At 33.5% G+C, this 15122-nt stretch overlaps 1 pseudogene; it reads right to left on the bottom strand.

Moving 5' to 3' along the window:
• Positions 1-9908: 9908 nt before the first annotated feature.
• LOC124108219 (olfactory receptor 6C75-like) lies at positions 9909-10856 on the bottom strand (annotated as a pseudogene).
• Positions 10857-15122: the final 4266 nt, after the last annotated feature.

The raw sequence follows: 15122 nt of genomic DNA, 5'->3' as shown, positions 1-15122 counted from the left end.
TTATTTTGGATTCTGCAAAAGTTCTTTATTTTGATCATGCTGGTGAATATATAATTGCATAAATATTATATGTTCCATAAAATTGTGTGAGGATGAAATTTGTACAATTACCTGAGCAAAAATAAAAGATAAAGCCAAACAAAGAGGTAATTTTGATAGTGTAAACAAGAAAAATACAGCAATATCAATAAAGTTGATGAGTCTTGGGGATAGATATATTTGCTAATATATAAACTTGAAAATCCAATTACTGATGGTGTTTGTATGTTATTCCGGATTTATGCATAATTTTTCCTTATTATATAGAAATTTGCATTATTGATTTTGTATACTTTTTCTATAATACTCATTTAACAATAAAAATAGTGTCAAGAGTTTTATTTTAAAATGTCTATTTTCCACCATATCCAAATTATCTAATTTTTGTTTTATGTTTATAATACACAGTTAAGTGTAAATGTGTAATGTGTCATTTTATTTTCAAATTATTTTTACATATGATTAATTGAAAGTTGGAAAGTTACTGCTTTTCACTTAGGGATATGAACACATTATTTGTGTGTAGAAAGCTCACCTTGGGATCAGGTCTTCTCTAGGGAGTGTAATGCCTTTTGGAATTTAATCCTTCCAGATTAAATTCTTAGGTCCTTAAGGCCTATATGTTACTGTGTGACCACAGAAACATTTTACTACCATGTTGGTGCTAGATGGGCAGATGTATGGGAAAGGCAAGTCTGATTTTAATTACCTGAACTATAGTGATGATAATAAGGTGTTTATAAAGATTAAATGATATAATATGTATGCAATATATGTATTAATTTCAATGAAAGAGTCTGGATTAGTAAGTAATGAATCATCTTCCTCCTGATTCACCTTCACATTTCAGCTTCAGTTTATTGCAATCAAATTGAAAACAAAACTTTGGAAATGAATAATATTGTCCTTTATGTAGTTTTGAAATTGACCTCATAATTTTGTTCCAAGGTTAATGTACGCAGATTATGTAATTTTCATGTTGCATGTAATCTCCATGGTAGATGCTGGTTTAGATGATTTTGTGACTCTTTTTCATTATGTAAGAGATTAATTCTTTGGTTAGTATTTTAAAGAGATCTAGAAGCAGCTACACTCCTGTGAGTGGAGCAGTCCTTGAGAAAGGACATTGCTTCCTGATAGTCCCTTTTCCCCACTTCCCACTTGCCAGTTGCTTGCAACTAAAACACTCAGGGGTCACTCCAGGGAAACTGGGCTAACTGGGCTGCGTGAAATAAACACACAAGAGACAGAAATACTTTTTTCTTTGGGGGTGCTGTGACGGCTCCTCTGACATTAAGGGTCCCCAGAAATAGAGAGAGAGCAAGAGCTGACCCCTTTTATTGAGGAGAAGCTATTCAAATGAAGCAAGGGGTCAGGTTTCAAGGGGCTGAGTCTAGTTTCATGATGTCTGCTGTCAGCAGGTTGACTGACATCTAGGTAGGCCACACCCAAGGGCACAGTAAGAGAAAGGGACACACAGAAGGCATTTCCATGGAACATTCTGTACTAAACAGGGCAAGGGGTAATATTACAAAGGAACAGGTGAGCATAGCTCCACCCATGGGAATGTAGGAAGGCATGCCCATGCAAAAAAAAAAAAAAAAAAAAAAACACAGTCACTAGAACCCTAGAAGACTGGGGCTATCTAGTAGTGTGGCCGATGCAGTACGCCATCATGCTCAACAGAGGAGTGGACTCAGTCACATGCTAGTCGGTCTCCCACACCCACTGAACCTCATTAATTTTGAAATACTCATGCCATTTGAACCAAACCATCAGTTAATATAAAACATTCTTTTTTAGGTCAATAAAAATGTGAATATAGTGAATTCCCCAAATGTGCACAGAGATTGCAACATGGGACTCAGTCTTTAGAGAATAACAAATTTAACTTTTATTATGGCTAAGAGCCAGTATTTGAAGTATTAATTTTATGTATATAAATTTATTCCTCAATATTTCTCACCTGAAATCATTTTTCAAAATGCTTAGGAGACCCTTAGATTTCTTGCCACTAATTCTAAAGTGGAGAATACAAATTGGCCTTTTTCACTGCTTATCTGTACTACTTATTTTCTCCTCTGCTGACATCTCCTAAGCCCATGAAGAATTATGTCTCTTATGTCAGCATGTCCTTGAAATATCCTGGATCCCACCACAGACTCTTATATTTGGTTCCAAAATTACCTCAAGGAAGATTCAAGTGTCTTGAAAATAACTTCTTATTGTGTTGTTTTTCCATCTTGCATACTATCTTAGTTCTGGATCTTACTGTTCTTGTTTGGATCATTGCAAAACCCTGATCTTCTATTAATTGTCCTGTGTATTGCCACTAGAGTTATTTTTTTCTATCTGCTTAGCATACTTCAATGACTGCTCATTACAATAAAAAAAACTCAAGTTGGTGTTCAGAAGTGATTTTAGCAATTATTCTAAATAAAAAATAACAATTTTTAGTGTTAGATTTCAGCATGGAGGCGAGAATAGCATTTGTGTAGCTATTATAGTAATGCCAGTGTCGGACTCACAGAATATATCTATGAGTTGTTCCCTTCACAAGCTAAAGACAAATTGTACTGAAACCTTCCATTCATCTAAAAAAATGTGTGCACATATTTTTGCTGCTCCCAAACTTTTACCTAGAGAAAATGTGGCATATATACACAATGGAGTTTTACTCAGCCATAAAGAAAAATTAAATTATATCATTTGTAGAAAATGGATGGAACTGGAGCACATCATGCTGTCTGAAATAAGCCAGATTCAGAAGGTCAAGGGTTCCATGTTCTCTTACATGTGCAAGCTAGAGAGAAAAAAGGAGAAAAAGGATCTCATGAGAATAGAAGGGAGATCAGTAGTGTAGAGGAGGAAGATTAGGGGGAAGGAGGAGAGGAAGGATTGGAGAATACATGAGGGAATGAAATAGACTAAATTGTACTGTATGTACAAATATATCACAGTGAGGACTACTATTATGTGTGATTGCAATTCACCAGTAAAATATTTTAAAAAAATAAAAAAGTACAAATAAAAGGATTAAATTAGAGTTTATTGTGTTTAACATTTTATATGTATATGTGTATTTATATATAAATATCATTGTGTATACTTATATGCAAATATTCACATATATATATATATATATATATATATATATATATATATAAATGCATAGATGTGTATATACTTGTTTGTAACTTGTGTATGTCTAGGAAACTCTGAAGAATTTGATTTTTTTTTTCTTTTCTCCTTCTTTATTGAATAATGGTCATAAGAATATAGGTATTTTGAAATTTGCCTTGGTACATTGTTTCTTTCAACTATTAAATATTGAGGATGCAGGAGTGGAATGCCACATGAAACTTTAGAGGGCATACACTAGTTATTAGCATGTACACACATCTATACATTTATATGCAACATTTGAATATATGTATAAACACATAATGTATATATTTAAACACACACACACACAATACTCTTGTGGATCTCTATGTTCTGGAAGATGAAAACTAAGAGCAAATAATAGTTAGCAGCATAACATGGGCATCTGGAAAGAAAGACTTGGTACTGAGAATGGCCTATATTTACTGTTTCTAAAGACAGCAGCTTTCTGAGCCTTCATTCATTCATCCATCTACTTCCTTATTGAATAAAAAATATTTCATTAAATTTGTGTACTGTGGGCACAGGTTAATGATATAAAGTTTTGCTTCATTTGGACTACATAATACTCATTGCAAAGTACTTAATGTTAGAAACTTAATCAGCACACCAGTCAACTTTATAAACAATAATTTCTTTATAAAATACATGTAATGCTTTTTAATAACATCCAGATAAAATAACAGGAGAAAAGTTTAAGGAATTAAATATGCCATTAAATGTACTCACACAGTTTCTAACTTATGCATAGTTCCTAATAGTAATCCTTTTCTTACAGAGCTTTGTCTAATAGTATTTTTGGCCACTTAAAGTCTAATAAATATACAGTGCTTTGTCCGGTGTTCTATAAACAGTACTTCAAAAGGCAATTAGTTTCATTTGTTGTCCAACAATAAACCTTGTTCATAGAAAAATTGATATATTTTCTGTGCTTCCCTGAAATCCCTCCTTTTTTTATTGGTTGTTCAAAACATTACAAAGCTCTTGACATATCATATTTCATACATTAGTTTCAAGTGAGTTATGAACTCCCATTTTTACCCCAAATACAGATTGCAGAATCACATCGGTTACACATCCACATTTTTACATAATGCCATATTAGTAACTGTTGTATTCTGCTACCTTTCCTATCCTCTACTATCCCCCCTCCCCTCCCCTGCCATCTTCTCTCTCTACCCCATCTACTGTAATTCATTTCTCTCCTTGTTTTTTTTTCCCATTCCCCTCACAGCCTCTTATATGTAATTTTGTATAACAATGAGGCTTCTATGTTTGGGATCCGGGTCCCTGATGACATTATGACTGTGGCATGCTTGGTGCCTGAGAAAGTTTCTATGCAAAGGCATAGGTGGCCTGGTTGCTATGGTAATACTCTCCATATTAGAGTCTTACCAGCTTTGACCTTAATCTTAGGCACATAACTCCTGGAAATAAAGACACTTGCTTGCTTGATAACTACAAGGTTTCACCAAGCTCTGGTGCTCCTGGAGCTGCCCACTTAACAGTAACTTCATACAATGGGCCTTCTTGAGAACTACACAAACCTCCTAACTTTGCATATTTTAACTATGAAATGTACTGCAGAATAAGCAACCTTACTGATATTCTAAAGAATAATGTGGTTATGGTACTCATGACCTAGTGTAACCTATTTTTATAAATAAACGTGGCTGCTTGGACAAAGGGCCACTCTGCCACCTTCCCTGCCCTTGCACCTTGTCTCTGTGTCTCCTTTCTTTGAGATTGTTTACAATTGGTACCCAACGTGGGGCATAAACCCATGACCCTGGGATTAAGGATCCCATGCTCTACCAATTGAGCTGTTTTCCATCTCTTCTCAACAGGCTCATGCTATAGTCAAAATTGTTCTCACCTTTCGGGACCCTATGTAAAAATGTGTAAATCCACAAGTTCCACTTTCTAATACACTTTGACAAATGGAGATTACCCATTTCCCTTCTTTTCATCCTTACTCCTTTCTTCATGTTTTTTTATTGATAAATCATTCTAAGTTCATTTGGGCTAGTGCCCAAAGGTCTAATAAGGTATCTACTTACATTTCTCATTGTTTTGCCACCATGAGCAAGCTAGTCATTTAAAAATGGATATAACCCTACAGATATATCTCATGCTTTTACACAACTTTGTAATCAATAAAATATATATTTAAATCATAAAATTCCTCATATCCTGCTGGACATGCTTTGGTTAAACAAATACATCATACTCTTAAAACTTACCTCTTAATATAAAATAAAAAGGGCATCTAACCAACCCAGATTCCCTTCAATAGATGAATGGATAAAAAAATGTGTCATTTATACACAATGGAATATTACTCAGCACTAAAAAACAACAAAATCGTGGCATTTGCAGGGAAATGGATGGCATTAGAGCAGATTATGCTAAGTGAAGCTAGCCAATCCCTAAAAAACAAATGCAGAATATCTTCTTTGATATAAGAGGGGCAACTCAAAACAGAGCAGGGAGGAAGAGCATGAGAAGAAGATTACCATTAAATAGGGACGAGAGGTGCATGGGAATGGGAGAGAGAAGGGGAATTGCATGGAAGATGGTAGGAGACCCTCATTGTTATGCAAAATTACATATAAGATGGTGTGATGGGGAAGAAAAAACAGAGAGAGAGTCACAGTAGATTGGGTAGAAAGAGGGGAGGGGAGGGGAGGGGGGATAGGAAGGGCAGCACAAATCAATAGACACTAGTATGGCCCTATGTATAAATGGGGCTGTATAACCAATGTGATCATGCAATCTGTACACGTGGAAAAATAAGATTAAGATTACATACCCCATTTGAATCAAATGTATGATATGTCAAGATCATTGTAATGTTTTGAGCAACTAATAAAAAATGTAAAAAAATAAAAAAGGGCATCTAGCCTCCCTCATATTAATAATGCTTTATAAATTGTTTTATTTTCAGTTAATGCACTCAACATACAATACAAACTTTATAATCACAATTGGTTACCTTCTTTGGATACATATTTTATTCCCACCAGCCATTACCAAAAATTTATGTAACATATAGTTTTCCACCAGACCCAGGAGGACAAGACCCTTCGCCTCTGATCACATGGAGAAAAGAATAGATTGCCATGTTTATGCCAATGTGTCCAGTTTGGATTCAGCATGATGCATTAGACATCAATTATAAATGGACATAAGGGACTTCACAACCTGATCCCCAAGTTTTGTTTGATTGTGAATAAAGAGAATATCACCAAACAAAAGGACAAAGATCACTCTCCTCTAAAGAGAAGATACACTGAAAGAGTATCCCAAGCTACTAGACTTCAAGTGACTTGGGGAAATACAAAATCATTAACAACATCAGCTCAACAGCTGTTGGCTCAAATGGGGTTAAAATGTCCTCCAGAAAACTTAGTTACTGCTTTGATTGCTAAACTCACACAGAACTTTGTAAATGGTTTGGTCTTAACAATAATGTTGTTCTATTGTTGTATCTCACCTATGGAAATTCAGTACAGTCAGACTCCTTGACTTTTAAAACCCATTATACTATCTGGGTTCACTTGGCTAAAATTGTTATATACCTACAAAAATGTCTCATGGTACCCATTGTTGTCTTAACAGGCTAACTGAGTTCTTACCATCCCTACAGGATTTAACAGGCCACCATCCTGCATAATGGATTCATAAAAGGGCTATTACCCTTGATAAAACTGTGATGATTCAGTGAGATTCTCTCTAAGACAAAATTTGACACTTTGACATTGTCCTTAGTGGGTATACCTGGACTAGCTGTTGGGGCTTACAAAACCAGCATAAAACTGGGCTGTGCTACGGTAAATAATATTGATTTTACCTCTGTGTCAATTAACATGCTTCATGAAAAACAAAAAAACAACATCATCAAACCATATTTGACAATTGGGCTGCAATTGATTATTTGTTATTATTACATCATAAAGGATTTCAAGAGTTTAATAATATGTGTTGCTTTAACTTAAGTCTTAATGGTAATTGTATTTCAAAGGAGTTAAATTACTTTAATGATATCATTGATAAGATCGGACAAGGTGATGAAGGTTTAGACTTATTGGATTGGCTAACTTCATGTTTACCAAACTTTGCTTAGGTCAAGCACTTATTCATACCTGGATGTTTACTAATACTGGAATTGTTATGTTGTACTTGCTGTTGTCAATACCTACCCTATTGTTTTGCTTCCAGCAACTTTAAGAAGGAAACACACATTATTCACCCAAATGCCTTAAAACAAAACAAAACAAAACAAAAACAAGAAAGGGGAGCCATAGGGGTTCTGTGTTTGGGATTGAGGTCCCTGATGGCTGTAGCATGCTTGGTGCCTTGGAAAGTTTCTGTGTAAAGGCATAGGATGCCCAGTTTCTATGGTAATGCCCTCCAGGCTAGAGTCTTATCAGCTTCAACCTTAATCTTAGGCACATAATTCCTGGGAATAAAGGAACTTGCTTGTTTGATAACTACAATGCTTTTCCATGCTCTGGTTCTCCTGGAGCTGTGCGCCTAAAAGTAACTTCAGACAATGGACCTCGTTGAGAACTGCACAAACCTCTAAACATTACATATTGTAACTATGAAATGTAAGTGCAGAATAAGCAACCTTACTGATATTCTAAACAATAATGTGGTTATGGTACAAAAGACCTAATGTAACCTATTGTTATGAATAAACGTGGCTACTCGGACAAAGGGCCACTCTTCCACCTCCCCTGCCCTGCATCTTGTCTCTGTGTCTCCTTTCTTTGAGAGTCTTTACAATTATTCACACGTTTCTGCCACTCTCCTCAAAGACTGAATGGTATTAATTATTTTAATTTTGGAAGATGTTGAAGATAGCATTATTAAATGACTGCACCTAAACAGTTCTCTTAGCATTGTGTGGAATAGAGATAAAGAAAAATAATTTTTATGAAAGCATAAATATAATATAGAAAGTAGATACATAGAACTGGAAAATACCACCACCATTCCTGAGTTATCAAGTTGCTTCTAACAGAATAAGAAGAAGAAGAAGAAGGAGGAGGAGGAGGAGGAGGAGGAGGAGGAGGAGGAGGAGGAGGAGGAGGAGAAGACGTTGTTAACAACAAATGTGGTTTACTTTTATAGAAACATAAATAAGTAGATTGTTTTAGAAAAATATTGATGGCTGTGGTGGCAAAGGCCTATAATCCCAGCAGCAGGAGGATCACAAGTTCAAAGTCAGTCTCAGCATCTTAGTGAGATCCTGTCTCAAAATTAAAAAATAAAAAGGACTGGGGAGATGTGGCTCAGTGGTTAAGTGCCCCTGGGTTTCATCCCTGATATCAATAAAGCAGTAATGGAAAAAAAAAGAAAGAAAAACATTAAGGCATTTATTCTTAACTTAGAGGAATTTAATTAAGTAGAAAACAAGATAGAAAATGTTATGCAAGGTTAAAAAATAACTCCTATCCTCTTTTTCTATTCTAATTAAATTATCTCTTTTTGTTTCACCTTTCCAAGTAAGTGTACATATACAGACACACATACAATTAAGACTCTTACAAAATTGTCTGGTTGTATAATAATTACTTAGACTTCATGGGTGATAATCTCTCGTTTTTTTTTCTCTTTATCTTTCTCTCATTTTTTTCTTGCAATAAGGGTGATTAAACCCAGGTCCTCAGGCATGCTAGGCAAGTGCTCTACTAGTTAGATCCCTAGTGACAGATCTTAATAATTATAATTTTGTTTTAGCCAATCACCACCTGTTGTAATTTCAAGTGATTCAATGTTCAGTGAATGAATGTTGCTTTGTTGAGTATTTTTATTATCTAGAACATGAGCAATGTTTCATGGAAATGTGAATTAAGGAAGTTCCAGTGTGAGATAATGTTAAGAAATTTTCATCCTTAGCAACCGTTTAACTTTGCTTGAATCAACTTCCAAGATGATTATTCACTAATGAAAATCAATTGACTATGTATGTGTTTTTGAATCATGCAGACAATAATGTGACATTGTCCCATGATTACAAAAACAGCATGAGACAGTGAATGCTACATACATACAATTTCTGTATGCTTGAAGGAAGACTTTTTAATGAAATATTACAGTGTAAATAATAAAAATTATTATAAATAATTTATTGAAAGTCTATAAAAATCACCACCAATGTTTGTCTGATGTATTTTTCATAAAACCTCAGCAATCAGAATTTTATTGGTTTACAATATTTTACAATAATATTTCACCTTATAGCATAAGGCTGACCTTTGAACAATTCTGGGCTTAGGGTTGATGAATCCCTGCACAGTTTAAAATTAATGTCTAACATTGACTTTCCCAAAGATTAGTTACTGATAGCCTGCTGCTAATTGGAGGCCTTACTGAGGACATGAACAGTCAACACAAACTGCTCATAAGAAAATGATTTTATGAGTAAATTCTCAGTCTATCTTGATTTGATATGAGAAACAGTAGGGATTATTGATTTACCTAAAATGTAGCTACACAGGTGCAAGATCAAGTGCTCTGTCTATTACCTTAAAATAGTTAAGACTCTGTTTTTAGGATAACTGGGACAAGAGGTGTTGGTGATATATAAATATGTCTAAGCAAAGAAGCAAAATGAGGTGTTCAGAAAGAATTTATAGGTAATTTTTCATTCAGTTTTGCCTCAAGAGGTCCATTTTCCCACAGAATCACATTCATTAACTTGCAGAAAATACCATCCTCTGGACCATGCTCTTGAAGGCGTGCTTTACTTGCTGATTTCTTAGTGTATATATGAAGGGGTCAGGAGAGGAGCCTCTGAAGTGTTGAGCACAGCTACTCCTTTGCTTAATGTCACCCTCTCCCTTGCAGAGGGCTTAATGTACATGAAGATGCAGCTGCCATAAGAGAGGGAGACAACCATCATGTGGGAGGAACAAGTGGAAAAGGCTTTTTTCCTTTAATTTGTAGAAGGAATTTTCAGAATTGTCTGGATGATATTTGTGTAGGAGAGAATACCTAATGTGAAGGTGAACATGAGTGTTACCACAGCTAAAAAGAACACCATGAGTTCTAGAAAGTGAGTGTTTGTGCAAGAAAGCTGCAGAATTGGAGGAGAGTCAAGATAAAATGATAAATCATATTGGAGGCACCAAAATCCAACTGCAGCAGAAGGAGGATTGGTGGAAAGATGATCAGGAATCCTGCAAGCCATGAGCTGAAGACAAGAAGGATGCAGACTCTGCTGCTCATGATGGTCTTGTAATGAAGAGGTTGTAATGAAGAGGTTTGCAGATGGCCACGTAGCGATCATAAGACATAGCATCCAAGAGGTAAAATTCTGTCACTCCCAAGAAGATGAAAAAAAATAACTGAGCCACACAACCATTGTAAGAAATGGTTCTGTCTCCTGTCACAATAGGGACAAGGAATCTGGGGACACAGACAGAAGTGAACGATATTTCTGGGAAGGAGAAGTTCTGAAGGAAGAAATACATGGGAGTCTGCAGATGAGGATCTGAAAGGGTGAGGATGATAATGATCAGGTTCCCAGTCACACTTAGCATGTAGGAAACAAGAAGATACACGAAAAGTACAACCTGCCACTGTGGGTCCTTTGTCAGTCCAAGAAGAATAAAATCTGTCACTGCAGTGGAATTTCTCATTATTTTTTTTTTCTCTTTATCAAGGTGTCCTCTAGTTAATTGTAAAGTATGTGAAGAAATAAGAAATCTACTATCCTAATAGAGAAACAGAAAGAAATTTTTTTTTTCTGTGTCTGGCTTATTTCACTTAGAATAATGTCCTTCAGGATTATCCATGATGTCCCAAATGCCAATGAGGAAGTATCTTTGTTATAAAGCTGAATAATATTCCATTGTTTGTGTAGATGTATATACGTATAAATACTTTTATATTATAGTATATTTAAAATATATATTGTAATATCTTCAAAAGGTACAGATTTGTGGGTATGAAAAATAGATAAGACTAGAGAACTAATATTGGTACTAGAGTTAATACTATATTGTATCCTAAAAATGTGATTTGAGAGCAAATTTTAGGTGCTCTTGTGATAAGAAAACAATCAAACTTGACTTAGTAATCATTTTACTAAGCATATATATTTATTTATATATTTATATATAAAAACATGATTATACACCTTAAACATATACAAAACAGAATAACATGTAAACACATATAATTTTAAAACAATTCCTATTTGTTGTTTTAGAAAAAAAATGATTTTTTAGTACATTGACACAAAATACTTTTTAAAATCTGTTATCACAAATGTTATTCCTTTATTTTCTTTATTATATTTTCACAATTTTAGTATAAATCTCTGTCTTTTGAATATTTCAATATATTCATTGAAAACAAAGAAAAATAATAAAAATTTTGAAAGTAAAATCTTTTAAAAAAACAAACACAAAAACACTTGAGAACTCAATCTCCGTGTAACACAGTACGTTTTGATGTTGCTTTCCTCTTCATTAAAAAATACTTTATAACTTTAACAAATTTATTTCTCTTCCTGCATTCAAACCACTACAAACTATCAGGATAAGTCAATCATCCAAAGCAATGTGTCCATGATAATCATATATGGAGATGTCTAATGAATGGGAGGATGCTACCAGTCTTAGTCCAAAGTTTGTATTGCATGACAACTACCAATCTGTTAAAATGGCCTCTGGTATGGCAGGAGATGTGGTTCAGTGGTAGAGTGCTTACATGGCATGAGTGTGGCCCTGGGTTCAATCCTTAGCACCACATATAAATAAATAAATAAATTAAATAAATAAAAATTCCATTTACAACTAAAATTATTTTTTAAAAGGGGTCTCTGTTATATAAAGCCATATTTAAATTTAAATTTTCACCAATTTTACTTTTATAAACTGTCTTCTTTTCCAAACAATAAAGCACTTTCCCACATTATTTCTTTTTTTGTGGATGATGAATGGGATAGTTCAATATTCAAGGTAAGATTTGAGGGGAAAAAAACTATTTTCTTTTGCATCTCATAGCACTCTTGGTGTTATACAAAATTTGTTCATGTTAAAAATTATTTAATTTTTTCAGATATACCTTCACATAAGATCATTTTCAAAATTCTTAAGTATCCAGACAAATTGCCTATGTCTGTATTTCTCTGTTCCTTTCTATGTTTTCCATAGTTATCAGTGCTCTAGAACAGAAAAACATTTCTTCAGGATCAGTGAACTGGTTTAATACTCAAATCAATTTTACCCCAATTTTTATCTATAAATGTTCTGGAAGGCATATATTCCTACTTTTCATTATCTGCTCTCTTTGTTCTCATATAATAAACAGATTTTGTCTTCTACTTTTATATGATGGATGCTACACTCCATAAAATTCATATTGAGCAAAACTAAAATATAAAGCTTATCTGCTCTATCTTAAAAACTATCAAGTTATTATTTTGGATCTCATTATTTCTAAATTTCTGGCATTGACTATGGTATAAATGATTGCAACCTGATATCGAGACACATAAACACAGATACATACACACACAAATCATATATTCCTATCAGTGACTAAATATATTCATGCTATAATGAACAAAAGTATTACATGATATTATTGACTGACAGCATTTTTGAAATTGTCTTTCACTTATATATTTCATAGAATTTGTGTGGTTTCCTTTTAATTATATACAATGTGTATAACAGAAATTGGTTGTATAAGTACAAGTATGTTTTATTAAAGAAAAATTATATTCTTAAAAAAATACTTAGTTTTTTGGTAAATATGACTGGTTTAGTCAATGACATTTCTAATGACTTATTAATTTGTCTAAAAATGTGTATATCAGAATTTTTCAACAGCTTTTTAATCTACTTTTCCTCTGTCACTTTATATTTGTAACCAATCATACAAGATATTTATTAAAGGTCAATTTCAAGAGCCCCTCTACAGTGTTCACAAGAATGGCACACATTACTCCACTTGCATACATTGACCCAAATATTCAAAGGATGGAGGGTCCCAGGTTATCTTACTCATGCCATTTAAACAAGTATTATCTTGATACTTGACATAAGTTAGGTTAAAGTGAAGGCTAACTGGAGTGTCTTCCCAAGCCTGATGGGCAAGATGGATGATGTGACCTTCTGTGCAGAAGCAATGTTATTCAGGTGGGCCTTAATTTTGTCTTCTTTATTTACAATGAACTCACTGGGATTAGTTGAATAGATAAACAAAAGATACCATGGAGACTGGTGTTCTCAGACCCCATGTGTTAAATAATAGTCCAAATTAGTATTCAATTTCAAATGAAATACATGGATGATAGTGGTCTGAAATCAAATTTTAGGAAGGCTTAGAATAATATCCATTTTCTTCATAATCTATGATTTCACAAGGAGAAGAAATAAAAGCACAGAGTAATAGAGATTAACACTCTAGCAACAGACAAAACTGTGAAGGCATGACTTTTTCTATTTTAGGGAAAAATTGAGCACTCATTGTGATAGTTTAGAATGGCCTAAAGCAATCTCCATTATTCTACATCATAAAAGATGTAAGATTACCTTTAAGCTTTTACAGTTTCTCTGAATGATAAAATAGAAATCTGGTCATGATTATCATTACTACCATTTATTCATTTAGTAATTATTTGGTATATTTATTAAGTGTTGAATTAAACATAACTTTTTACTCTTACTGAAATAAGTAAGAATTTTTATATTACTTAAAAATCTCAGAGTTACTTATCCAAGTCCAATGCAAACAATATTCTTCCCCAGGTTATTATACACTGGTTTTAACTGAAAAGACTCCTTTTACATCATTATTGTTAGAGTTTTATTTAGTTGATATTTAACTCAGGGCTCCATGTATCAACTAAATAAAACTCAATCAAAATTTGGATTGATAATTGTTTCTATGGGAGACATAAAATTACTTAATACATAAGATTGCTATGATTAGGGCTGGGATTGTGACTCAGTGGTAGAGCGATTGCCTGGCATGTGTGAGGCCCTGGGTTTGATCTTTATCACCACATAAAAATAAATAATTAAAATAAAGGTATTGTGTCCAACTACAACTAAAAATAAGTATACACACACACACACACACACACACACACATATATATATATATATATACACATAAAGATTGCTATGATCAAAAAAAGAGGTAAGAAATACAGAGTGTACAAGGAAGAAAGAAACTATCAAACAGAAGAACACCTGTATTAAACTCTATGCACATCATGGAAATTTATCAATGATAAAAATCAATAACTTGAGTAATATGTCTTAAACATGCTCATGTTTAGTTAAAAATATCATTGGAAGAATAATTATATGATGTCTGTAGGCCAGAATCATTTAAAAGTATACATTATAAAATACTTGTAATTAAATGATATGTCGGAAATGGCCTTAATGTATAGGACTGATTTCATCTTAACTTGATATAGGCAAAGTCCTGTTTCCAAAGAAGGTCATCGTCATTGTTTCCAGGTAGACCTGAATTGTTGAAGTGCACTTCAAAACCAGTGTAGTATTGAAAATCCAGGCATAGAATATTGATTTAAAACCATAACATATCTCTCATGAATGTAACGGTTTATGTGCTTTCACAAATTTTAGCAGAACTTTCCTTTATATTAGTATTTTCTATAAGGGATTATAGACACATGCATAAGACTGACAGAACATTATAACTAAACCATAAGTATACAATTTACTCAAGAAGTAAATGAATATTTTAATCTAGCTTTTAAAAATAATGCCATTAAAGACTGAAAATTGTCTTAAACCTATTGTTTGAGAGTTTACTAATGATAAGACCTATGTAACTATCTTAGCTTTAGTTAATTTTGAAATTTAACACTGGGATCATATTTTGCCCAAGTGAATGAAGGGATACTATTTATCTGA

The sequence above is a fragment of the Marmota monax genome, unplaced genomic scaffold (assembly GCF_021218885.2).
Source record: "Marmota monax isolate L192 unplaced genomic scaffold, Marmota_monax_Labrador192_F-V1.1 WCK01_AAM20220418_F8-fsc00151, whole genome shotgun sequence".
In the NCBI taxonomy this organism is placed as follows: domain Eukaryota; kingdom Metazoa; phylum Chordata; class Mammalia; order Rodentia; family Sciuridae; genus Marmota; species Marmota monax.
Note: the sequence above shows the minus strand (reverse complement) of the source record. Positions and strands in the feature narration are given on the sequence as shown.